This window comes from Scyliorhinus torazame, chromosome 15 (genome assembly GCF_047496885.1).
Source record: "Scyliorhinus torazame isolate Kashiwa2021f chromosome 15, sScyTor2.1, whole genome shotgun sequence".
NCBI lineage: Eukaryota > Metazoa > Chordata > Chondrichthyes > Carcharhiniformes > Scyliorhinidae > Scyliorhinus > Scyliorhinus torazame.
This window is the reverse complement of record NC_092721.1, coordinates 19,052,927-19,078,416: the sequence shown is the minus strand read 5'-3', so window position 1 is coordinate 19,078,416 and position 25,490 is coordinate 19,052,927. Positions and strand designations below refer to the sequence as shown.

Here is a 25,490-nt window from a genome sequence, read left to right as displayed (position 1 = left end):
ACCTTTTGTGCGACACCTTATCATATGCCTTCTGGAAGTCCAGATATACTACATCGACTGGGAGCCCATTATCCACTTGGCTCGTTAAGTCGTTGAACAACACTAGAAAATTAGCCAAACATGATTTACCCTTCGTAAAACCCTGCTGACTGATGGATTGCGCTTTGACATTCTAAATGTTCTGTTAATACCTCCTTAATAATGGATTGGAACAATTTCCCAATGACAGATGTTAAACTAACTGGTCTATAGTTTCCTACTTCCTGCCTTCCTCCCCTTTTGAATCAGAATTAGCATTTTTCCTATCTATTGGAACCTTTCCATCCAGGGAATTTTGGAATATCATAAATAATGGATCAACTATCTCTGCTGCCATTTCGTTTAATACCCTAGAATGTAGGCCATCAGGCCCTCGGGACCCGTCTTCCTTCAATCCCAATAGATTGTTTTATACTTTTTCCCTATTGATAATGATTGTCTGAATGTCTCCCTTTCTGTTATCTGTCACTTTTGGGGTGGTACTAATGTACTCCACCATGAAAGCTGTGGGAAAAATATTGATTTAACGTCTGCGCCATTTCTGTGTTCCCCACTACTAAATCCCCAGTCACATCCTCCAAGGGACCAACATTCATGTTAGCTACTCTCTTCTCTTTTCGATACTTATAGAAACTTTTGCAATCTTTTTTTATATTTTCCTCTAGTTTTCTTTCTTAGTCAACTTTTCTCTTTTTATTACATTTTGAGTAAACCTTTGTTGATCTTTAAATATTTCCCAATCTTCCATCCTGCCACTGGTCTTTGTAATATGGTATGTCTTAGTTTTTGTCTTTATGTCATCTTTAACTTTCTTGCTTAGCCATGAATGTTTTTTCCCCCTCTCACAACCTTCTTTCCTCTCTGGAATATATTTTAGTTGGGAGGAACTGAATATCTCCTTAAATAGCTGCCGCTGCTCATTAACTGTCCTACCTTTCAGCCTTCCTTACCAGTCCATTAGGATCAAATCTGTCCTCATACCTGCGTAATTACCTTTGTTTAACCCCAGGATGTGAGTGTGGGTCCCCAGTTTCTCACCCCCAAACTGAATTTGAAATTCTATCATTCTATGGTCACTCTTCTCTTGAGGATCTTTAACTATGCGATCATTAATTAATCCTTCCTCATTACACAATGCCAGATCCAGAATAGCCGGCTCCCTGGTTGGTTCCAGAACATATTGCTCCAAGAAACAATCTCTAACACATTCAATGAACTCTCCCTGGAGGCTATCCTTGCCAACTTGATTAATCCACTCTATATGCATGTTAAAATCACCCATGATTATTGTCGTACCTTTCTTACAAGCCTCCAATATTTCCTGGTTTATACTGTGCCGCACTGCGGAACTACTGTTTGGGAATCTATTAATTACTCCCACCGGGGACTTCTTTCCTTTGCTATTTCCTTTTTCTACCCAGACTGATTCCACGTCTTGGTCTCCATTGCCTATATCATTTTTCACTACAGCACTGATCCCTTCCTTTCCCAGCAAAGATACTCAACCCGCTTTTCCTTGCTGTCTATCGTTCTGTAATACTGAGTACCCTTGGATATTCAACACCCTTTGTGGAGAAAAGCTTTGGGAAGATTTAAAATAAAAAAAAACACATGTTTACAAGGGAATTTTCGTCAGTGTCTCCAGCTGTATGGGCCATTAATGTAGAATATAGAATAGACCCAGAGAGACACTGCATTCAGAAATAGGTGATGTCAAACCTGAAAAGGTGGAGTCTTTGGAAGCAAACCTGTCTGGGAGAAATATAGATTGTTAGTCTGTTTACTGCCTTCAAACAGAGCTTTCCCATTACAAAGGCTTGGCCTGGCCTCATTGAACTGGTGCTAATCCAATTGGCTTGTTTCTCTGCTTTCAAATCACTCCGGAGTCCACTTGCTCCAATACATTACACAACAGAATCAGGTAAGCAATACCAGGAATACCAGTTTTGGTAGTGAATAATGATCTTTGATGAGCTTGTTTTCCGTGACTTATTGCTGGTTTAAATTCTTAATTGGCATTGGTTAAAGAGAAAAATATTATTTCTTTCGCTTTGGATGATTATTCTTGACGTTCCGGCAGTAACAACCATGGATAATTATTAAACACTCGGTGATGGACAGGGATTATTACCATTTCCCAGTAATCATTCATGGATTCAGCTGAAGCTGGGCTGTGTGATGATACATTAAATTGATTGGCCTATTAGCTGCCGACGTACAAAGGTAAAAGATACAAGCCTGGAAATTATGCGGTGTCGTGTTATTGAACGCATGTTTACCATGTTCTTTTCAAATCCCTTCATCTGTTATTTTAACAGAGGTGTTTTCAATTAAATTGAAGAGGTTAACAGGTCCATTAACGCAGCAGACAAAAGTACTCGCAATGCGCACATTTAGCTTGAGCAGAATAATGCACAGTGTGATCTTCGCGTTCTTCATATTTACCTAGCTAACTGTAGTGAGCAACATTGCAAGTAGGTAATGTGAATAAATATTGTTAGAATTGGTTAGTCATCTTACCTATGTAATAAAAATGATTGTAACAGTAGCATCAAATTGTGAATGGGTACCAAAAAATGTGTTTTGAGGATGTTGTTAGCTGTTTGTCCTGAAATATCCTTTCAGGTGCACACCCAAAGGAGTACATATAGTGTGGCTGCATCATATGATTTGGTTGGGTAAGTTGTGTCCATCCTCCATTATCTGGTTTAAGTGTTGAGATTTTTTAAATAAAAGGCAAAATCATTATGCCACTATGCAATCTCCATTTCAATGGTTGGTATATTGTCCTAAATGGGACAAAAACGGCAACTGTTTGATATCTCTTGACAACATATAAGGAATCTGGTTCAAATTGCATTAACTCTTGCACAAACGTCCACCATGTGGAAACGGTGCCCCACAATTATCCCCGCCCGACCCACAGTCCCCGGTCACCAGGGTCTTATTGCCTGGCCCCAGTGCCTTCCCCAGAACCTCCTTCAAGTGTGCCTCAGCATCAAGGTGCCTTCATCTGGGAGTTGCAACACCAACACTGGCCACCATTAGTGGTGGCGCTATTGAGATGCTGGCTCTCTGAATGTGCCAGTGGCTCTAGGGGGACAAGTGCCCTACTCAATTGAACAATGGTCGGTTACTTGGCCACCACCAACAAATGCACCCAGAGTTCCCACAGCCCTCTGGCATGGGGTCGCCTCCCAGCTTTGAGGACTTCCAGATAAGCTGAAAATTTTAACCATGCTCCCTTAATGTCAGGACCAGAAACTGTCTAGGTGCAGAAAGTGGCTAAATAATCTTTGCAGTAAGTTCTAATGTACGGCAAGCTATAACTTTCTCCCAAACACCTGTATAACTAACTGTACAGTGGAAAAAAGACACATTTGCAACCAGATAATGCTTTGACTAAATGCATAAATAATTGCAGTGTTGGGCACATGCAGGTCATCTCTATCCCTTGCCTGGAAAGAGAGGTCATTAAGTTAAATTAAATTTGATTTAGATGAGGGGACAAGAACATCCACTCATTCAGTTGCTGCTTAGTTTACTTCGCACAGGATCAGGTGTATGTATCCAACCTAAGATGAAGACCATAAGAAAACAAGAAGGTTTTCATTGTTACAATGCATTTGGCTGCTATCTTGGATATAAATGGGGAAAAGTGGTTTATACTCATTAAAGGCTATTCAGACTGTGAAAGATCAATCAATAGCACCCTTCTGCAGAACAACATGAGGCAGAAGTTATGTGGGGGAGAACGATGGTCGGTGGTCAGAGGTATGGCAAATGGGAAAATAAATGCCATCTCAGAACATGTATTCATTCAGTGAGTGAGAACATTTTCGGACCACCATGGATTTGACAGAATATGATCATGTAAAATAAAAACTGACCTCATTGCTACAATTTTACAGAATGATAACGATTTAACCACCTCCACAGTTTTTGTTTGTTTTTACTATCAGCTGAAAAACGTTTTAAAAAATGATGAAATTCCAAAACTTCCGATACTTTTCAGCAATGTTTGAATTTCAAAATTTCCATAGATGTTGTCATTCCACCTTTTTCCAATCCAAACCCATCCACATTACTGAACCATTTGAACAACCATTGTGCGCAGATTTGATCATTGGTATGGACTCTTAAAACATCAAGTATTGCTGTTTATTTCTAAAATATATTCACATTGAATAAAGATTGTGTGATTGTAAAGCGAAACAGAATAGATAATATTAAATAGAGCTCCACACAACACAAGGCAGAGGACCAGCTACATCATCCTTCAAAACATTGCCACCATTAGGATGACATCAGGAAAACTATCGCTCTCTTATGTAGCTGAAAATGTTTTAGCTCTTTTGATGTTGTAAAATTCCTTGTGCGATTTAATACCACATCAACATGCATTAAAGTTCTGAATGGAAATATTGTTAAATTCTAGAGTACTGCTATTTATATTTAAGGAAACCTCCTTGATCTCTGGATATAATTTAGGGCCATAACTTCCAACTAGCACAAGAAACAGATGGCCCACAGGAATTGGGAGAAATAAATACATTCTTACATGCCCTCGACAATTAAGCTGATTCGTCCAATCGCCAGTGATGCTTGGGGCCTGCTTCAGGAGGCTCCGCGGAGGCACCAGTGCAGTCCAGTTCTGACCGATTAAAGAAAGCCACGATTTATTTTTTACATGCACTACCATCAAGCAGGCATGTTTAAAGAACGCAGTGAAATGGACAAGCCAGGAAGAGGGTCAATGCCGAAGGGACGTTGATAGGATTTGGATGGTCAGGGGTCAGAGGTGAGAGAGGAGGGGTCAGAGGTCGTGGGCTCAGGTGTCGGCATGGGGTTCAAAGGTTGAGGGGTCAGAGGGTGGGGAGGTCTTGGGGTGGGGAGACTGGAAGTCAGGTGTGGGTTGTAGGGATTCAGAGTATGGGGCAGGGTGTGCGTTGGTGGGGGGTGAGAACAGTGGGCCCCGGTTGAGTTTGGCTCACGTCCGGTTGGGCTCATTGGCCAAGCCTTCAAGTTAGGTGGGGGGAAGGTCGAGTCAGGTCCACCGGCTGCATGGGGTTCAGATTCATGGGCAGGTAGGGTCAGGTCGGGTCTGGGCGGGGGGGGGGGGGGGGGGGGGGGGGGGGTTGGGTCAAGCTGATAGGGGAGATCAGATGTCATGGCGGCGTGGGTGGTGACTCAAGAAGGATGGGGAATCCTTGAGGAGGTCGGGGTGGTGGGGAATACAATGGGGGAATGGGCAGTCGCGAGTGTGAGGGGAGTCCGATGCTTATTGGCCTAGATGCTCACAATGGTCATCCAGAAGTTAGAAGAGATTTCAGTTCTTCTAACATTTCTGGCTATCTATTAGTATAATCCTGGAGCACTTGCTTTTTAAAATATAAATTTAGAGTACCCAATATTTTTCCAATTAAGGGGAAATTTAGTATGGCCAATGCACCTAGCCTGCACATCTTTGGGTTGTGGGGGTGAAACCCATGCAAACACGTGGAAAATGTGCAAACCCCACACGGACAGTGACCCAGAGGGAGTTCGCATTCCTGGACAATTTCCATGGAGATCCTTACCTGCGAATTTCCAAGAGGGATTCCCCAGCACACCTCCTGCTGTAACCTCCAAACCCAACGCTGGGAAGCTCAGAGGCTATGACCCAAATCAGCTCCATTGAGAGAAATGTGCAACTTTCTGAATGAACTAAATGATCAGGTCATTGTGAGGAATGGTGGGATCCTCCACAACGAATCGAAGCGGAGAAATTTGAAGTTAATTTGGCCCTTGTGGCCAATATACTTTTCACCATTAAAACAAAAATTGAGAGGAGCGTAAAATGAGTTGTCATCACTAATACCTCCATTAGGCCATTACAAAAAAGTCAACGTCTACCCTCAGGTCCCCAGAAAATACAAGGTAAATGTGTTTTTTTTAACTACAAAGAATATTCATATCCTAAGTACCATTTAAAATAAATACAATTATCCAATTGAAAAATATTTTTCATCTTTTAAATTAATACTTTTGGTAAGCTTAATCTGAAATATATTTTAACATCGTTCACTAAATAAGCATATTAACGACAGAACAATGAATAAATCATTTCTAATGACAATAGCAGATGAATGTTTTATAATATTTCTCTATCTGTTATTTTAACCAGCAGCCTTAAACCATTTATTCTACCATAAAGACTGGGTTAACTTATACTATCATGGGGGTAAAACGTCTGAATTGAAAGGTTTATCATAACAAAGTATTCACCACCCACAGCATACTTGACAGATGGTTGTATTTTTGAGTTCGCAATTGCAATCTACCACTTTTTCTTGGCTTTAGATGCCTCTGAATGTTCATTTAGAATTTTCTGTCGAAGTAATTGAGAAATGACAGTGCATTTCAAAGTATTTTGGCAGATATAGCAAAAGGTAGGTGCTTACCATAAGTATTTGAGTATTTTCAAGTTTCCTTTTGTGTCCATTAATGTCCTAAGTCATGACCGTTTGTGGTAAATGTCCACTTGGATAATAATGATCTGATTGGGCATATGATCTATGATCGGGAAATCATGTTTGAGGAACCTGTTGAGTTTTTTTCAGGATGCTACTGACAGAATTGATAAAAGGGAGTTGTTGGGTGTAGTATACTTCGAATTTCAGAAGGCTTTTGATAAAGTTCCCCACAGGAGGTCAGTTATCAAATTTAAAGCACATGGGATAGGAGGTAATATACTGGTGTAAAAGCAAAATACTGAGGATGCTGGAAATATGAAACAAAAAAAGAAAATGCTGGAAAAGTTCAGCAGGTTTGGCAGCATGTGTGGAGCGAGACACAGAGTTAACGTTTCGAGTCCTCATGACTCTTCTTCAGAACTGAAGAGAGGGGGAATTGTGATGGTAACATACTGGCATGGATTAAGGATTGGTTAACAGACAGAATGGGAATAAAGAGATAATTCTTGCGTTGGCAGGTTGTGACTAGAACATAGAACATACAGTGCAGAAGGAGGCCATTCGGCCCATTGAGTCTGCACCGACCCACTTGAGTCCTCACTTCCACCCTATCCCCGTAACCCAATAACCCCTCCGAACCATTTTTGGTCACTAAGGGCAATTTATCATGGCCAATCCACCTAACCTGCATGTCTTTGGACTGTGGGGGGAAACCGGAGCGCTCGGAGGAAACCCACGCAGACACGGGGAGAACGTGCAGACTCCGCACAGACAGTGACCCAGCGGGGAATTGAACCTGGGACCCTGGCGCTGTGAAGCCACAGTGCTAATCACTTGTGCTACCGTGCGGCCCACAAAGGTACTACTTGGGGCCCCAGCTGTTTGCAATATATATCACTAAGTTGGAAATAGGGACCAAATGTAATATTTCCAAGTTTGCAAATTACACAAAACTAGGTGGGAATTTGTGTGGGGAGGAAGATGCAAAGCAACTTCGAGAGGATTTGGACAGGCCTATTGAGTGGAGAAGAACATGGCAGATGTAATATAATGTGGAAAATGTGAGGTTATTCACTTTGATAAGAGGAACAGATGTAGACAGTATTTCTTAAATGGTATGAGATTAGAAAGTGTAGATGTACTACGAGACCTCAATAAGTCACTGAAAGGTAACATGCAGTTGCAGCAAGCTATTAGGAAGGCTAATGGAAATCAGTGCAAGAGGATTTGAGTACATGAGTTCAAAATCTTGCTTCAATTGTGTAGCACCTTGGTTAGACAGCACCTGGGGTACTGTGTGACTTTTGGTTCCCTTAGCTTAAGAAGGATATTATTGCTACAGATGGGACGGGATTCTCCGCCGTCGGGATACTCCATTTTGCCAGCAGCCCAGGGGTTTCCCAACGGCATGGGGCTGCCCCACAATGGGAAACCCCATTGACCAGCTGGCGTAACGGAGCATCCCACCGGCTGGGTAAAACATAAATGTGGCGCAGCGGGACGGAGGACCCAGCCCATGGAGTGCAACAAAGGATCACCAGACTTTTTCTTGGGATGGTGGGACTGTCATATAAAGAGAGATTGGGGAAACTGGTCCTGTATTGCAAAGAATTTCTATTTGGGAAGGGATCACATTAAAACCTACAAAATAATTCAAGGGAGATACACGGTGGGTGTAGGTAAGGTGTTTCCTCTGGTTGAATTCTTTATCCCAGAGGGCTGTGGAAGCTCAGTCATTGAGTATGTTTAAAGCAGAGATTGACAGATTTCTAAATACCAATAACACAAAGAGATATGGGGATAGTGCGGATAAAGGGTATTGAAGTGGCAATCAGCCATGATTGTATTGAATGACGGAGCAAACTCAATGGGCTGAATGGCCGACTCCTGCTCTTATGAAAAGGAAGACTAGTTTCAAATCACATGCCTCCCTGTGACTCCATGTATGTCACCACCCCATGGAGTATCAAATCAATTCATGACCTGCAACTAAAGCATTTGTGTAAAGTTAACCATCAGGCTTGGAGATCTGGACGTGATCGCAACTGAAATGTGTCAAATCGCAAATTCTAGTGCTTGTTGTCGGGTGGCAATGGAAAGTATTTGGCGGAAGACTCGAAGGTATCGCCATGGAGAAAGGTATGACAATCATTCGAGGTGGGAAGGCAAGATGCGGCTTGCAAAACGTTCACACATACAAAGCATGATGATCATCAGAGACATCAAAGATATGCAGCATATCAGGGGTTATTGTGCTTTATCGGTGAATGTTCAGATTTTAAACACTTTCTTGTACCATACACACAACACAGCTGTTACATCATGTTCCAACAAATATAAACATTGGGATTTAATTAATTTGTCAACATTTGACAGTTTATAAATTTTGGGCTGGATTCTCCCACAATGGGGCTATATTCCCACGCCGGTGTAAAAACGCAGGTGTTGTACTCCTGAGTTTCCTGAACAAAATACAAGCTGATTCAGTTACCTGCAGGGGGCTAGCAAGGACCCAGAGTGCTTCACGCAGCTTTGGCTGTGGATACGGGTCCCCGCACTTCCGGTTCCAGCGGCCACGCTGAACGCCACGGCGGACTCGGACTGCAGAGGCATCTGGAAGATGTAGTCCCCCCAGATCGGCCGCGCACCCGAAGATCCGTCCGGCCCGATCTCTTCCCCCGGCCGCCCATAAGGCCCCCCTCAGTGCCTGACCCCCTGCCCCCCACCAGGGCAGCCGCAAACTGAGTCCGCAGCCACCACGCGAAAATCCAGACCAGCCAGGCCATGTTAGTTCCACGCCGTTGGGAACTCGGCCAGTCGGGGGTGGAGTATCGCTGGACGGACCTCTGGCAATGGCCCCTCAGCCACGGGGAGTAATTCGCGAACGAGCGGATATTCGGGGCCCGGAGAATCGCCAGACGGGCGCCGGGCCAAATTTCGTCGGGAAAGTTGGTTCTCCGCCCCCATGCCAAACACGATTTCAGCACGGGTTTGTGGAGAATCCATCCCTTTATCTTAATAAATCTCGCGAGAACACCTCACGAGATTTACCGATATCTCATGAGAGGTCGCAATCTGGATCTTGCATTTGCTGGGCGAGATCCAGATTAGTATATTTAAATTAGGCTCACTTAAATATGTCTGCGCCCAATTCTCCCAGGGCCCGGGAACTAACGGCCTCGCCTGGGAGATCTCGCCATTGCGCTGTTTAGCAGTGGTCCACACAAAACCGGTCTGATCATAATCACATTGCTGTTTGAGGGAGCTTGCTGTCCGCACATTGGCTGCTGTATTTCCTACAATGCAACAGTGACTACGCTTCTAAAATAATTCATTCATTCACTGCAAAGCACCTTGGGATATCTTGAAGTTGTGAAATATGTTACGTATAAATGCACATCTTTTTGCTGATAAGTTGACTCAGTCAAGCGGGAATTTAACTAAGATCACTCTTTTACTCCTGGATACATTTCTGTTGGATGTCTGCTGAGGTGGGGCAATGAAGTTTTTGCTTGAGAATTGGCTACGCACTATCAGCGGATTCTCCATCGGTGGAACCTCCGGTCCCCCGGCAGCACACCCATGCCAGAGTGTTTCCCGACAACGTAAGGTAGCCACAATGGAAAACCTTGCCCTTGGGAAGTTGGTGGTGAGCTGCCTTCTTGAGCCGCTGCAGTGCATGTGGTGTAGGTACACCCACAGTGTTGCTCGAGTGGGAGTGCCAGGATTTTGACCAAGCAACAGTGAAGGAACGGTTGATATATTTCTAAGTCAGGATGGTGAGTGGCTTGGAGGAGAACTTCCAGGTGGTGGTGTTCCCATGTGTTTGATTTATGAGCCTCATTGTGTCTCCATGTGTATGCAATATTTCGAGCTTAGCTCCCTAGTTCATGAAGCGAGTGTTCTACTGTGCAGAATATTTATTGAGAAAATAAAGCAGTTCTTGAGACATTTTCTAAAATGTACCCTTCAGTGTGCACTTTAATGTTTCACAAAATAACAAATGATGACCATAGGGGTGAAATTCATCTGCTAACATAAACATCAGGATTCCTACCTTTCTCCATACTTAGTGACCAGTTGAGAAAATGGTAGGGACACGGATGTTAGAAGCATAATAACGGAATCATTTGAAACACAACAAAATATTTGCCATTTTGATTTCTTGGTTGAATGAAAAAAAACGAAATTAGAGTTGGCTCTTTAAAACAAGTCACATTCGCTGATCTTGCTAGTTTTCTCATTATCAGTGACCTTCATTTCCTTAATGTTCTCCTCATTCATAGTACACCTATGTGTTTCTCACAAGCAGTTGGTTAGTTAATCTCCGTAGACACGCCTTTATGTGCAAGCTCAATATGTACTGATCTTTTCCTTCTGGTCAGTCACACGTTTAAAAATAATGTGATTTCCATTGTTCCTTGAAGCCCTTCCCCCAGAATATTTTAAACCTTAAAACGACTCATAATTGTTATGGACTCCATATTGGAAAGCAGTCAAGCTATAAAATAGATGAAGAAGGCTTTTTAATTGCAGCTTGTCCTTGTCATATCTTCTTTCATACTGGTTTTGCGCATTTGTTGCAAACGTGCACGTGAGAATAAAATAAAACAATGTCTGGTACATTTTGGTGCAGCATTGATTTTATAAAGGTGAAAAAGAAATGTTAACATTTTCAGCCACTGACCGATGCGCAGGAAATGAAAGCAAATGTTGTGCATGTGCCTTATACTCACTGTGCAAGCATTTTGATATCTCTGATTGCAAAACTGATCCATCATGCAGGCAATATAATTGTGTCAACAGTTTACAAAAGGCACATTTCCTTATTACAATTCTGATTCAACCTTCCATTGAAATTAACTATATACTCTGCTAAGTGTTCCAGTAAATAGAATATAAACCAAAGAGAAATGGGGTGTATTAAGCACTGTGCAGTTGAGTTATAGCCATAAATTGTTCTCCCTCACCCTTTACCATGAATTCTCACCAATATTAGTGCCTTTTATCCATTTTATCTCTGCTGCATATTAATAACATGCAGTTGCAATGACCTCCACAGCATAAACTGTTTTTTATTCATTAACTGTGCTCTCAAGTGAAGCACAATCAAAGGACTCATCCTTCCTCAACAGCTTGGATCAATATGCCAAAGGCCAAGGGAAATATCTGCAACAAATGGATATATCCATCGATGGAAGTGAAAAAAGGCAAAATAAGCCTTCCCATCAATTAAAATGAAAGAGCTCGACCGAACAATCCTTCTCGTGACAAATTTCAAAAATGAAGCGTGCAGTGTTTCAGGAAGATTGGTCAGGTGTGTTAAAAAATTGGAATTCCTATCCCCCCTTTCCCTGATTAGGAAATTAATTTATGCAACGATTGTATTAAAATTTGGCATGCTCCTGCAGTTTGTTGAAACTGCCGCAATCAATAAAAAATTCACGCGTAGAAAATTCATGTAGTCTGTCAGAAATAACAGTTCAACAATGGTTATATTTTAACTGCTGAAACCCGTAACTTTCAGCTTTTGCAAAAAATGAATTTAGAATATTATTTAAGACTAAAATAACTGCTACCAACTTTGGGTTGTTTTATGGTTCCTATGAAAGTCTTGTTGCCTGAAACCTTAAAACAGCTCAACTATGCAACTATAGTAAATAAACCTAGTTTTCTCTCCACCTTCGCTGAAATTACTATAAAATGATGATAGATTCATACTTGCAATGACTCCTAGAGGAACTCCATCTACTGGTGCTCAAGATGAATTTGCAGCAATGAAAAGAAGCATTGTTAGCCTTGGGGCATAGCCACAGTCTAATTCCTATGTAATTTTAATAGTTTACCCGAGACTTTGATGGCGCAGGTAAGATTCCTATCATGGACGGCGATAGAATAACTGGCACTGCTCCTTTCATATTGTAAAATTATCTCTGTGATTATTGACTCGGTTACAAGTCACATTGCCCAATCAACATTGATGAGATATTATCGATGTGAGAATACGGTGATCAAAATGGCAGTGAATATATTTTATGTGTAATCTCAAATCAGAAGCAAATTGCTTTCATTAAGAATTGCATGTTCTTTTTTTAAATGTGATCAACAGAACTCAAATATCGTTGCCAAAAACACTTTAAAAATAAGGGGTCGCCCATTAAAAACAGAGATGGAGCAATGTTTTTTTCTCTCAGTGGGTCTTTGCAACTGTCTTCCTGAAAGGCCTTGGAAGCAGAGTCTTGTAATATTTAATAAGGCTGAGGTGGATAGATTCTTGAGGTGTGAGGGGGGAGGGGGGTGATAGGCTACTCGGGTAGTTGATTTACAGATTTGAGGTTTCTATCAGATCAACTGATATCTTATTAAATGGGAAGCAGTTATGAGGAGATGAATGGGCCACTCCTGCTCCTTGTCCATAGATTAGTATGTATGTTTGTAATATTTATGGCTTGACATAGGCCCCAGTTTCAAAGTTGAGGAAACACTGGTTGGAAATTGCTCTGTGTAATATTGGTCCAGATTTTGCCGGGTGAGTTGGCTGGCAGTGAAGGGCTAGTTCAAATTTTTCCCTCAATCTTTTTGCTGCAAGCTGCTGGATGCAGACACTGATAGTGATGCAGAGAGAGAAACCCAGCCCCTGAGTTTGTCCAACATACTAACTGTCCCGCACCTTTACCAATAAGGTTCAAAGATTGAGAAAGGGACAAAAGAAGGATTGGAAAGGAAATAGGGTGAAGTATGGTCAGATCATGTGCAAAAAGAAAAATATTGGGTAAGATTTTAACTCATTCAAAAACACTGCCCCTTGCACAGGTTAAAATCCAATCCGTGGAGTGGAAAATAAAGATTGGATTAAGAGAGGGAAAAAAAGAGAAAAGAAAAGCCAGACTTTTCAACTATAGGAATCTCTTAATGCCCCACAATTTTTGTTGTTCCTTTTCTGGGCCGCAGAGGTTGCATGCAACTGTAATTAAAGATACTTACGATGTAAGTAGATGCCTTAACTTTGGTGTTGGATGTAATTAGTAATTATCGAACAAATGCATCAATTATTTGAAACTCATAGGGAAGTTGAGAGCAAGTTGCTCTGTTCATGTTAACACATTTTGATGATTTGCAATTCAATGCAGTCATCAGCAAAGGTATTCAAATATTTTAGTGATGAACATATAATTTTCCAAGGAGTGGGAATGATTGTTGCTCTGCCTCTATATTTTTTGCACAAGCTTGAGGATCTCCACATATCTGGACAGGATTTCTGATCTCAGCTTCTTCAGAAATGCAAAGCGTTCCTGAAATGGCCATGCTTATTCTTAGTGTTCGATTATTTGGGGTAAAACAGGCTGAAGTTATCACTGAGTGTGAAAAAACATCTCTCCTGGACTTCTTCAATTGACAGGCCATCTAGTGTGGATTAGAAAATAACATTTTTAACTGCAGGACCAGATGCTACTGAGTTCTGTGTTGACATTTCCCCAAAGCCATTTAATGCGTCATTATGAATGCTTGGCTGAGTTTCAATAACTACAAAACCTCAGCAGAGGTTTCTGAGTTCACAGTTTGACAGTTTTAGGAGGCTGTTAAAACATTAGTCATCTTTGGGTTTGAATAGAAGTGTTAAGTTTTCATAAGAGATGAATCTCTTGAGACTTAAAAGCTTTCAATTGATTTAATGGGTGGGAGTTTTTTAATCATCAAGCATGTACAAGTAAGATCAGTATTAGAGCATTCGAAATTGATGTTTTTTTAAATTTCCAAATGCCCCTGAGGTCTACCCATGGTCAAAACTGGGTTAGTGACTACCGAGATATGAGAGGAGCATGGGCAGTGGGTGGGGTCATCAGTTGACATGGGGCTATGAAGGGGCTTGGAGGTGGGTGGGGATGAGGGATACGGAGCCTCACAGTTTCTAAAACAACTGGGACTAAGTACCAGAGCACCGAGGCTGGCCTTCTAACCAACATGATTTGGCATGAAGCAGAATATAATCATAGCCCTTTCTTCTTCAGGACATTTCTGATCAGACATAGTCTCCACATCTTCATTCTCACTTAACTTTGAGAAGGGCACACCTCACAGACACTTAAATGGGTCTGGATAACTTATCTAACTCTTCCAGAAGATAAGGAACCAGGAGCATCTTACCATCCTCCATATAACTTTTATAACACATTTTAGGTAGATTATAACAACACAGATATTGTGTGGGCCCAGCTATATCTCCTCAACAATGTACCTCTCCATTGATGAATGTCGGGAGATTCTTGAGTTTGGACACACAAGACCAAATGAGACGATATATTTTTTAAATGATGTAAAAGTTTATTAAAGAACTGAACTTGCAATTCACATTTGATGGCATGTCACTTGTAACATTGATAATTCGAGGAAAAGAAAGTATAATCTTGTTTTGATTAGAGAATCTACGTTTACATAATGCCACATTTAATAATGTTATATTTGAGATATCCATCAATAGTTAAAGTAGTATTTACCCTAAATCCCCAATTAGAAAGCAACCAAGTCTGGTAAGATACCTGTATCCCATTAAGGGTTAGGGTTGGGGTTACAACAATGGTATCTTTATCTTGATGATGCTGGAATGAATCTAAATATCCTACTGTGTGGTTCTAATGGTTATACCATAAGAGAGTTGAATTGGTAGGAAGCATGTTGATCACACATGCTGGACAAAATCCTTTGTTTTAGTCAACATTCTTCAAGCAATCGGGATAGATATTAAGAGGTACAGATGGTCGTCACTTTCTTGCTACTGAGTTTCCAGTATTCGGTTGGCAAATGATTTAAGAGCACCCTTAAGGTTAGCCATTGTTAGGTTGTGGTATGTTACAATTTATCAACGCCTCACTGAGGTGATGTCATGGCCAATTCCTGTTTTCTTTCAGGAACTGCCTTGTATTAGAGGTTATACCATTTGCTGTGCCACAGAATGTTGGTGCCCTTGAACACGCCCAGGCATGTTTCTAAATTTCCGAACCATTGTCCAGCAGATGATGAACTCTGTATTTAATTATTAATCCCTACTTCATAAGAAAATCATTGTTTTTAATCTTATAATTCCGTATTTATATCTGGATTTCTCCACAGGCACTCAGAAACTCATCACACCTCCAAAAGGGAACAGCAAAATCTCATGAGAATATTTTTTGAAATCTTAAAATATCAACAGGTTATTTAATGCATTGAACCCAACTCTCCTAATAAACCATCAAGAATCTGCACCGTAACAGACTTCCAACACATTTGATCTCTTAAAGGAAGAATAACTACGACTGAAACTTTTGAAAACACACTAACGCAAAAGTTAAATTAATGAAAATGTCCTCATATATGCTATTTATATATTCAGAAATCTTGTTCAGTTTACGGGGTGATGAGAATCTTTCATACACCAATAATTTAATGCTTTAATATTCCTTTAGGATTCTGTGAAAAAAAGATTATTTGCAAATCAATGTTACCAGACTGAATGTAACTGAATAATCACGACATTGTCAGAGGCAACAGTTTTAAAAAGCTTATAATAAAATGCTCTACGTGTAGAATGTTATACCTGAATAGAATTTTCCATTAATGACTATGGAAATTTATTGCTTTGCATTTATTCATATCTAAAATTGGCCTCAAATCCTTGTTAATGATTAAATAGAATTTACAATGCCGTTGTGCTTTAAAGGATGTCAAAAATTTGAAACCAATAGAATTACAAATGGTGTATTGGCGTTTCTTTTTGAACTTTCCTGCTACAAATCCTTTTGTGTCCATTTATTATGGCGGCTGTCGATGTAAACTTTCTCCTGCTTCTTCAAGTGTTGCAATATTGGAGGAAAGGTGTAATTATTGCATGAAAGGCAAGGTAGACAATTTCCTGTATGATGGTTGCCACAGGGATGTTTTGTGGAAATATAAACATTTGTGCAGAATATGTGCTTGTGTGTGTGAAATAAGGACTGCATTAAGTATTCATACCCTGACCCAATGTTTCCTTGCTTTCTAAGCCCAATTTACTTCAAGGCTGCACCTAGATTGGGATACCCCCCTGCACCGAGGGTGGGATCCCCCCACCCCACCATCCCCTACAAGGTGGTTTGCAGTGGCGGAGACGTTCCATCATTGGTTGGCGGCGGGACCTTCCCGTCCTGGCGATGCCAAAGGCTTTTTCCGTGCTTCGGTACCTCCGCCGCTGGGGAGCCTGCCATGGGGATCACCATCGGTGGGACTGGAAGATCGCATCAGTGGGATGGGCTGGAAAATGTTCACCTTGGTTTTAACCTCCGCTCAACAGCAACTTACGTTTGTTGTACAATATTAAAATGTCCTAAACTCCTCCACCCAGCCACATTAGGTGATATTGGGGCAGGCGCTGAGAAGTTTGGCCAAAGAGGTCGGTTTTGGGGAGAGTCTCACAGGAAGAAATTGAAGTAGAGCCCGGGGGGCTGAGGGAGGAAATTCCAGAAATGAGGTCCGATGCTGCCGAAGGCACGGGTGGGAAAAGTGGATCAATTAAAATCGAGAATGCTCGAGAGTCCAGAATTAGATGAATGCAGGTATCTGGAAGAACTGTTCGGCCGAGGTGATTGCAGAGATAGGGAGGGACAAGGCCATGGAGGGATTTTAGAACTGTTTTTCCTCTGTGTAATGCCATGGTAGGTCAATATTAATTGATCTCCTACGGCATTGACTTTGGGCAATTTTAACTTAACCCACACACTGGAAAACTGAAGGGATCAGCTAAAACCACTAGTTTTAAACACTGATTTTACTCCTTATAGATGCGAGAAGTGTAAAACTAGCATATCACCCAGTCCTGTGGGTTTCCCACCCAACATGTTGGGTTAAAATTAGTAGATCAGAGAATATTGCTACTTTCTTTCTTCTCTCTTAATGTTGCCTTCCTCTTCCTCTTCCCTCTCTCTATTTCTTGCTCTCTGTTGCTTCTTCCCTGTTTTTTGGAATTGTTCCCCCTCTTTTCTTTGAATTAACTCTCTATTCTTTCCTTTTGTGAAGGAGATTGATAATGTTTTAGTGGGAGGAGAGAGAGAGCAGTGTTTGGCATGCGAGCTGTGGTGTACGTGGCATACTATATCTAGTTTGCCATATCGGCCATGATCGGTCATCCGCTACCTCCTTGCTAGCATTGACGGCCTCACCTCTTCACCTTTCTCCAATCTCCCATCACAACTGTTAAATCTTACCTCCACAACCTACCTCCTATGTCCTCCCTTCTCCTTGATATACGGCCACTCATCCGACCCTTAAGCATTCAACCACTCCCGCTTATTCGCCGCATAGGTAGATGATCAGAGAGGTCTCAGGCCCTTTTCACCCTAAACCAGTTTCGAAATCATCCCCTTTCTCCCTTTCTGTTCGAAGGGTCTTGAGATTTTAGGCACTGTCTGCAGCTCAGAAGCCTCAGTGAGGGCTGAGAAACTCTTGACTCTTGAGCCTAATTTACCAAGTCCTTGTTAAATCTGGCAGGGAGAAGCAGGAGGGAGCAAAGTGGTGGGTGGGAGGAGCGACCCATCAGGGCTAAAGAGCGCTCAGATCTTTTACAATCCTAATATTGTTCTTACTGTGTTACCTGGACATTCCCTGAACATTGTCATCTCACCTTGATTTCATTATCTTTAACGGAGATGTGCCCTTATGGCTTTTCCCAGTTCTCCCTGTCACCTGCACATAAGAGTAACTTAAGATCGGAACGGTTGGGAAGTTAATGGGGTCAGCCTACTTAACAACCACCTCTAATTAATCTCCCCGCCCATTAGGCTGACAGGGTTAAAATTGCCGCCTTTCCTTGTTTTCCAAACCTAAATTGCAATTTCATTCACATAATAAAATTCGAGTGAGGAAAATAAACAGCCTGTCTGCGTTTCCCCCCCCATTTGTCTTTGTCCCACTGTTTCTGTCTCAGAAATGTTGGAAAATAGAAATTTCTGTCTAACAGGTGTAAGTAATTAGAATTGATCTTGTGTAACTGTGAAGAAAGGCACAGATGAGATCATTACTTGGTTTCAGCATTCAACTGTTCCCTTTTGAGGATTGAAGGAACATTGAATGGACAAAGCCCTTTCTCCCTCTGTCTTCCTAACCAACCACCACTCCTCTGCGGCCCCACTGTGTGCATTGCTTCCTCTCTCCCACAACTCTGCTTAATACACTTTCCCAAATTCAGAAAACAGAAACCAGAGCTATGGTAATCAGAATATAATGATTTCTTTATCTCGCTGTCATTCTCTCTCCCTCTCTCCCTCTCTCTCTACCTGTTCTTTATTTCTCTAAATTTCTCTCTAAATGTGTGCAATGCAATGGAAAATATCTAAGTGTCATTTTTGAGTGTGTTTGGCAGGGTGTTTCTTGACGGCTACATTGGCAAGATCATGGCCCATATTCAACTGCACTTAGTGTCAAAAATAAGCCCCCATGAGATTCCCGCCATTACTGGCTATCTCGCTGTCTGATTTGACCGACTCACGCCTCAGCTTCTCGCTGGTAACCGGCGGAAGCTGCTTTTAAACGCTCCCTCACCACTCACTCCCACTCAACACGCAAGCAGCGCGCAGGTCTCTTCCTCATTTTTAGCAGTGCCAGTCTGGCCAAGCTACTTGACACCATCGATGAGAGATGGACCACCCCGTTCCCCCAAGGGGTCAGAGGACCAGAAGTAGGGTCAGCGATGCTGTCTGAGGGCAGTGACAGTGGCTGTCAGTGTGGGCATCGTGCCCAGGAGGACCGGCATCCAATGTGGGAAGAAGACCAATGACCTCCAACTAGCTACAGGGATAAGTTACCACCTCTCTCCTGGCATCAGTTTCGCTTGCCATCCCTCAAATTCCCAATCAGGTCCCCCGACACAAATCACTGGCTGACATCTCGCACCCTCCCCACATCCAATCTTTGCGCTTGTTCCTCAGCACCCCCTGAAACCCAGCAACACAACTCCTTCATGTTGAGGTGCGGTGCCCACACAGCCACCTGCTATAGACCCTCCCTGACCCATCAAGTGTGTGGCTCACTCTTTGTCCCTGCAGGAGAAGATAGCCCATAATAAATGTGAAAAGACGAGGGGCGGGATGCAAGAGATATGATTCCTCACGCCCCTATGAGAAACGGGCGCTGGAAATTGCGGTGTTGTCCGAGGAGAGAGCAGTCACTGACAGAGCGGTTGGCCTGTGCCATTGAGATGAGGATCCACTGCCTCTTCAGGTGAGGATCCCCTGCCTCTTCACCCAGATGACTTGTCTCAAATGTATTGTTCATGTCAGACAAACTGATCCTTCCCTCTCACTGACTGGGGACGGGATTCTCTGATCCATTGACGCCGTCGTAAATGCCGTTGCGTTTCATGACGGCATCAACAGGCCCTCAGGAGCAGCGATTCCGAGTCCCTCAGTAGACCAACACAGCACTGAAGGGACCCACGATGCGACCGGCGCGAATGTGCACATGCATACTGCAACCGGCGCGGTTACGCCCTCCTCCGCGGTGGCTCCCTTCTCCGTGCCGGCCCCGACCGCAACATGGCGTGGGGCTACAGGGGCCGGCGCCGAGCAAACGAGGCCTCAGCCCTAGAGGCCGGCCCGCCGATCGGTAGGCCCCGGTCGCGGGCCAGGTTACAACGGAGGCCCCCCCCCTGGGGTTGCACCCCCCTCCTCCCCCACCAGGCTGCCCCCGGATGAATGCACGCCAAGGCCCCGGCGGGTAAGACCACACGTGGACGGCGGCGGCGGGACTTGGATTTCTTTTGCGGCCTCTTGGCCCATCCCGGGCGGAGAATCGGCGGATCGGCGTCGGGGCGGAGTCGCGCTACTCGCGTCCGGCCCGGCGATTCTCCGGGCGGAGAGAATACCGCCCCATGTGTCCATTATCTCACAGGATCTCCATCTGATGAGGCTGAGCCATCTGAAATCGCATCCCCCCCCCCCACCACCCAAGAGACCACAGCAGAGGAGAGCTCTGAGGAGACCACCATCGAGGTGTCACAGCTTTCACTCCCACCTTCCACCCACGCAGAGACACACAGGCGAGATGAGTGGACAGGCTTCTGGGGTACAATCTGATGAGCACCACACAGTTGCTGACACACATCAGGTGGAGGCAGAAACATCCATGAGAGACAGCAGTCGGAGGTCCGTTGGATCCCAGGAACTCTGCTGGATTTCCAATCAGATGCCGAGCTTCTGGACAAGGTTCTCCCTGAGCTGATGCAGATGATAGGACAGAGCCGCGAGATTCAGGGGATGATGCCAGTGACATTCCAGTGACGGCATAGCTGATCGGAGGAGCCAAAGGTTTTGGGTGCAGGGTATGGTGCTGACAATGTATGGCACTGAGGCTAACACCGCTAGGTTGGCGACTGCAGTGGAAAGCCTGGAGAAAGACGAATGCGTCTTGAGTGGTGGTGACCAAGATATGCTCAGTCCATGACGACCATGGCTGAGGGCCTCGATATCATGACCCAGTCACTGAGGGGGACATGTCCCAGATACAGGTGAACATTGCTGAGGCACTAACGAGCATGTCACAATCACTGATGACCATTGCTGAGGGCATCGACACAATGATGCAGACTATGGAGAGCCACAAGAGCTGGCAGTGCCAGATGATTCAGAGGCCTCTGAAGCTCACTCAAGCTGCCCCTCCATCCCATGGGGACCCCAGGACCCTAGGGGCACCGTCAGGGAGGAGGAAGCACTGGAGGCCAACCCGGAGCCGGTCACCAAGGAGTCGACGGCGGTTTCCAGTTCTTCCGAATCCCCCTCTCTGACACCTGCGCAGCTCAAGGGCAGCTGGCAGAACAGGGTGGCATGGCGACACCTTTGACACCAGTAAGTTGTTCGCCAAGGGCATCAAAAGCCACAGAGTGTGGAAGGCACCTGGACGTAGCACAAGACCACAAAAGATTTAAAAGATTGAGGAACACTGAATGGGCAATGGTGGGGTTCACTATCTGTAGCTAGGGGGAATGGGAATGTAAAATGTTCATTATTAAAGCCTGGTATATGTGAAATGAGGGGCGGTTGAGCTGGTGGGCACAACCCTGACCTATCGGAATCTGAAGACGATGAGGTCCTCCCTGGTTCTCTGGGCATGTTGGACCTTTGCTGCCGCCTGCCTTCAATCCTCTGGCTCCTCCTCGGACCCGTCCTTCAGCCTGTCCTGGTCTGCCTCCTCCTCCAGTGATGACAAGGCCACACGTCTCTCCTCCTCCTCCAGCATGTCGGCCCGCTGCTGTGCCAGGTTGTGGAGGGCACAGCAGACCACCACAAATCGTCAATCCTCTGGGGGGTGTAATGCAGGGCACCACCAGAGCGGCCCAGGCATCGGAACCACATTTTTAGCAGTCCTATGCACCGCTTGATGGCAGCACGGGTGCCAACATGGTCCTCATTATAACGCGTCTCCACATCAGTCTCAGGCCTCCGCACTGGCGTCATCAGCCATTACCTCAGCGGGTATTGTTTGTCATACAAGAGCCAACCAATCATTCTGGGAACCCTTGCACTGCCACTCTGGCACCTGGGAAGTGTTCCTGCTAGCTTGGCACTACCACCTGGGCACCTTGGCAGTGCCACAGTGGCCATGCCAAAGTGCCAGCTGGGCAGTGCCAAGGTGCTCATGTTCCAGGGGGAGAGCCAGGGAGCCACCCTGCACTGACCGTGACCACCCAAGGGTCTCCGATGGCCCAGGAGACCACCTTGGTGCCATCCTGCCAAATGTGGACCAGTGTTGAACGGCACCCGGCTGTGGCCTCCCTGGGGAGGCCGGTGGATCCAGGGTGAGCTTGCCGAAGTCGGTTTAAAACCGGCTTCGGGGAGTGTCGTTCCGTCACGCCCTGGTAGATGTGTTTCTGACTCGGATGCCTCGCGGGACTTGGGATCCAGCGAGACATACAGACTGCTGGGAAACCCACGAAAGGCCACTCCCGGCATTCACCGGCCGCACCGTGCTCGAGAGAGAGAGCGCAACGCTGCCGGTGGATTGTGTCCTTAGTGTCTAAAGGTCAGGTGGGGTTACTAGGATAGAGCGGGGGAGGGGACCTAAGTGGGGTACACTTTCAGAAGGCCGGTGCAGATTCGATGGGCCGAATGGCCTCCACCTGCAAAAAAAACCTATGAAAAGTCACGTTTTAGCTAGAATAGCCCTGATTAGATGACACACCTGGAGTACTGTGAGCAGTATTGGGCACTGCACCTTAGGGGTGATAGCCTTTTGGAAGGAATGCAATATCGACTTACCAGAACGATAGCTGGACTCGAGGGTTAAGAAATCGGGAAAAATTACACAAACGTGGGCTGTATTTCCAGAATTTAGATAGTTAAGGTCTGATTTGATTGACATTTTAAAGATATTAAGAGAACCTGTTCGGGTAAATGGGGAGAAACTTCCTCCGAGTTAGGGAGTCTGGGACCAACATACAGACTGCCGGGAAACCCGGGAAAGGCCATTCCCAGCGTTCACTGGCTGCACCGCGCTTGAGAGAGAGCGCAACGCGGCCGGTGGATCGCACCCTTAGTGTATAAAGGTTAGGTGGGGTTACTAGGCTCGAGATAAAAATTAGAGACAGATGTTTCAAGAGGGAAACTAGGAAACATGTCAGGACACAACGTTGGAACTATGGTTGCAGATCAGTCATAGAATCGCTACAGTGCAGAAGAAGGCCATGCTGCCCATTGAGCCTGCACCAACCTTTCGAAAGAGCATCCGACCTAGGCGCACAATGCCACCCTATCCCTGTAACCCCACCCAACCTTTGAACACTAAGGGGCAATTTAACATGGCCAATCCACCTAACCTGCACATCTTTGGACTGTGGGAGGAAACCGGGGCTCCCGGAGGAAACCCACGCAGACACGGGGAGAACGTGCAAACTCCGCACAGACAGCCACCCGAGGCCGAAATTGAAGCCAGGTCTCTGGCGCTGTGAGGCAGCAGTGCTGACCACTGTGCCACCATGCTGCCATAATGACACTGAATCCCTAACCAGCAATCAGCAGAGCCCTGTATTCTGTGCTGCCATGAGAACAGCAATGAGAATAGGTGGCTGCTTTTCATCTGATCAGGAGTTACAAAACTGAGATTGAAAACACAACCTATTGTGAAGTCTTACATTTCAAAAAGTGAAACATCATGCATCAGGCATTTGAAATGGTTAGCTGTAACAGAATAACTCCCTTCTATCTTGTACTTTGTGTGTAAAAGGTGTGGTTATTGGCCAGTTCCGGTTGACTGTGGCTTTTTTCTAAACCAATTTCTTGGCATTGTATGCAGCAACCAGACATGGTTCTGTTCAGGACCATGCCATTAATGCAGATGTCCTTTCAAATGTTAATAATTATTTCAAAGCAATGAATCATTTCCCTTCTTTCCACAGGTTGTATCTGTTTCCCTTTGCTGTATGTCTCATTTTCGATCATGATTGCCTCTTATTCAAATTCCAAAAAATGATGCTCACCTTATACTGAAGAATCTGAGGAAATGAATATTGAACACTCATCAAAGAGGTAAGAACAAATGGTATTAATTGACTTTGGACCTGTCAGGAACTGCAAGTGTTTCTATGATTAAGCATTTTATAGACAATGAAGTTGAACTTAATGATGGTTAGGGGCTGGTTTAGCACAGGGCTAAATAGCTGGCTTTGAAAGCAGGCCAAGGCAGGCCAGCAGCGCGGTTCAATTCCCGTAACAGCCTCCCCGAACAGGCGCCGGAATGTGGCGACTTGGGGCTTTTCACAGTAACTTCATTTGAAGCCTACTTGTGACAATAAGCGATTTTCATTTTTTGATGATCATGAACAAAAGTACTTGTTGAGCTTCAGAAGTTTTATTAGCGTGGATATGCATTTATTAGCAGTTATGAATATTTATATGATTTCTCAATTATCGGTGATTTTAAAAGATAGTAGTATCTGAAACTTCAAAACACATATTGGGTTAAATTTTCCAAAAATAATGGCTAAGTGACAGGTTCCGACTAAAAATTGGTGTGTTTCTCTACATAATCACAGCCAGATCTTCCATCCAGATGTTCTGACATTATGTCAGAAAGAAAATGAGGAGGGCACAGTTTGCGCTGGCAATCTAGCGGGGGCCTGACAAGCTGGCAAGCCCGGCTATACAGAGATGTGTGTGTGTGTGTGTGTGCGTGTGTGTGTGTGTGTGGGGGGTGCAATCTTCAAAAGGCACCCCGATCAACAAGAAGATTGAACGCCCTCCCAACCCTTCATGGCTACGGAGTAGTGCCCTACAAGCTTCGGGGCGACCCACACACCTTCACCACAGAGATAGTGGGGGTCACTCACTCTCCCCCCTCTCCTCCACCCCACAACACATAAGGGGAACCCTCCCCTCTCAGCCAGTAGCTAAAGGTAGGCCCCCAGTAATGCACCCTGGCGGTGCCCACATCACAGCCCACATCAGTGCCCCCGGCACTGCCCCCCAGCACTGCAGTGTCACCAATCTCACACTGAAATCTCGCTGGTGCAAATCCCTTTATGGCCCTCTCGCGATATCGCCATGATGGAGTTTGCGCCCCTGCCAAATGGACCTGAAAATCCATGTCCAGTGCCTTTTAATGGAGAGTACCACCAAGATTTGTATTAATCTTTTCCATCGTGTTGAACGTGTAAATATGGGAGGGCATTTCGCTACCTTTCCTTTCCTATGATCTTTTTAGGTGCCATCCTGATCAAAATCTATTCACATGATTATTCTTTTCCATGACATTTGCATCACACAACAGTTTTGAAACAAATTACTGCGGATGCTGGAATCTGAAACAAAAACAGGAAATGCTGGACAATCCCAGCAGGTCTGACAGCATCTGTGGAGAGAAAAGGGAGCTCACCTTTCGGGTCTGGATGACTCTTTGTCAGCCTTCCGGACGTAACATTGAGTCAAACAACTTCAGGCTGTGAACTCTCTCTTCCACCTTCACCCCATTTTTGTTTCATTCAAATTATTTTCATTTCTT

At 44.4% G+C, this 25,490-nt stretch overlaps 1 long non-coding RNA gene across 1 annotated transcript; it reads left to right on the top strand.

The window, feature by feature from the left end:
* The first annotated feature begins 11,674 nt into the window (after positions 1–11,674).
* Positions 11,675–16,265, top strand: LOC140391368 (uncharacterized). Its single transcript, XR_011935012.1, has 2 exons — positions 11,675–11,811; positions 15,603–16,265. It is a non-coding gene; the product is annotated as an uncharacterized lncRNA (long non-coding RNA).
* Positions 16,266–25,490: the final 9,225 nt, after the last annotated feature.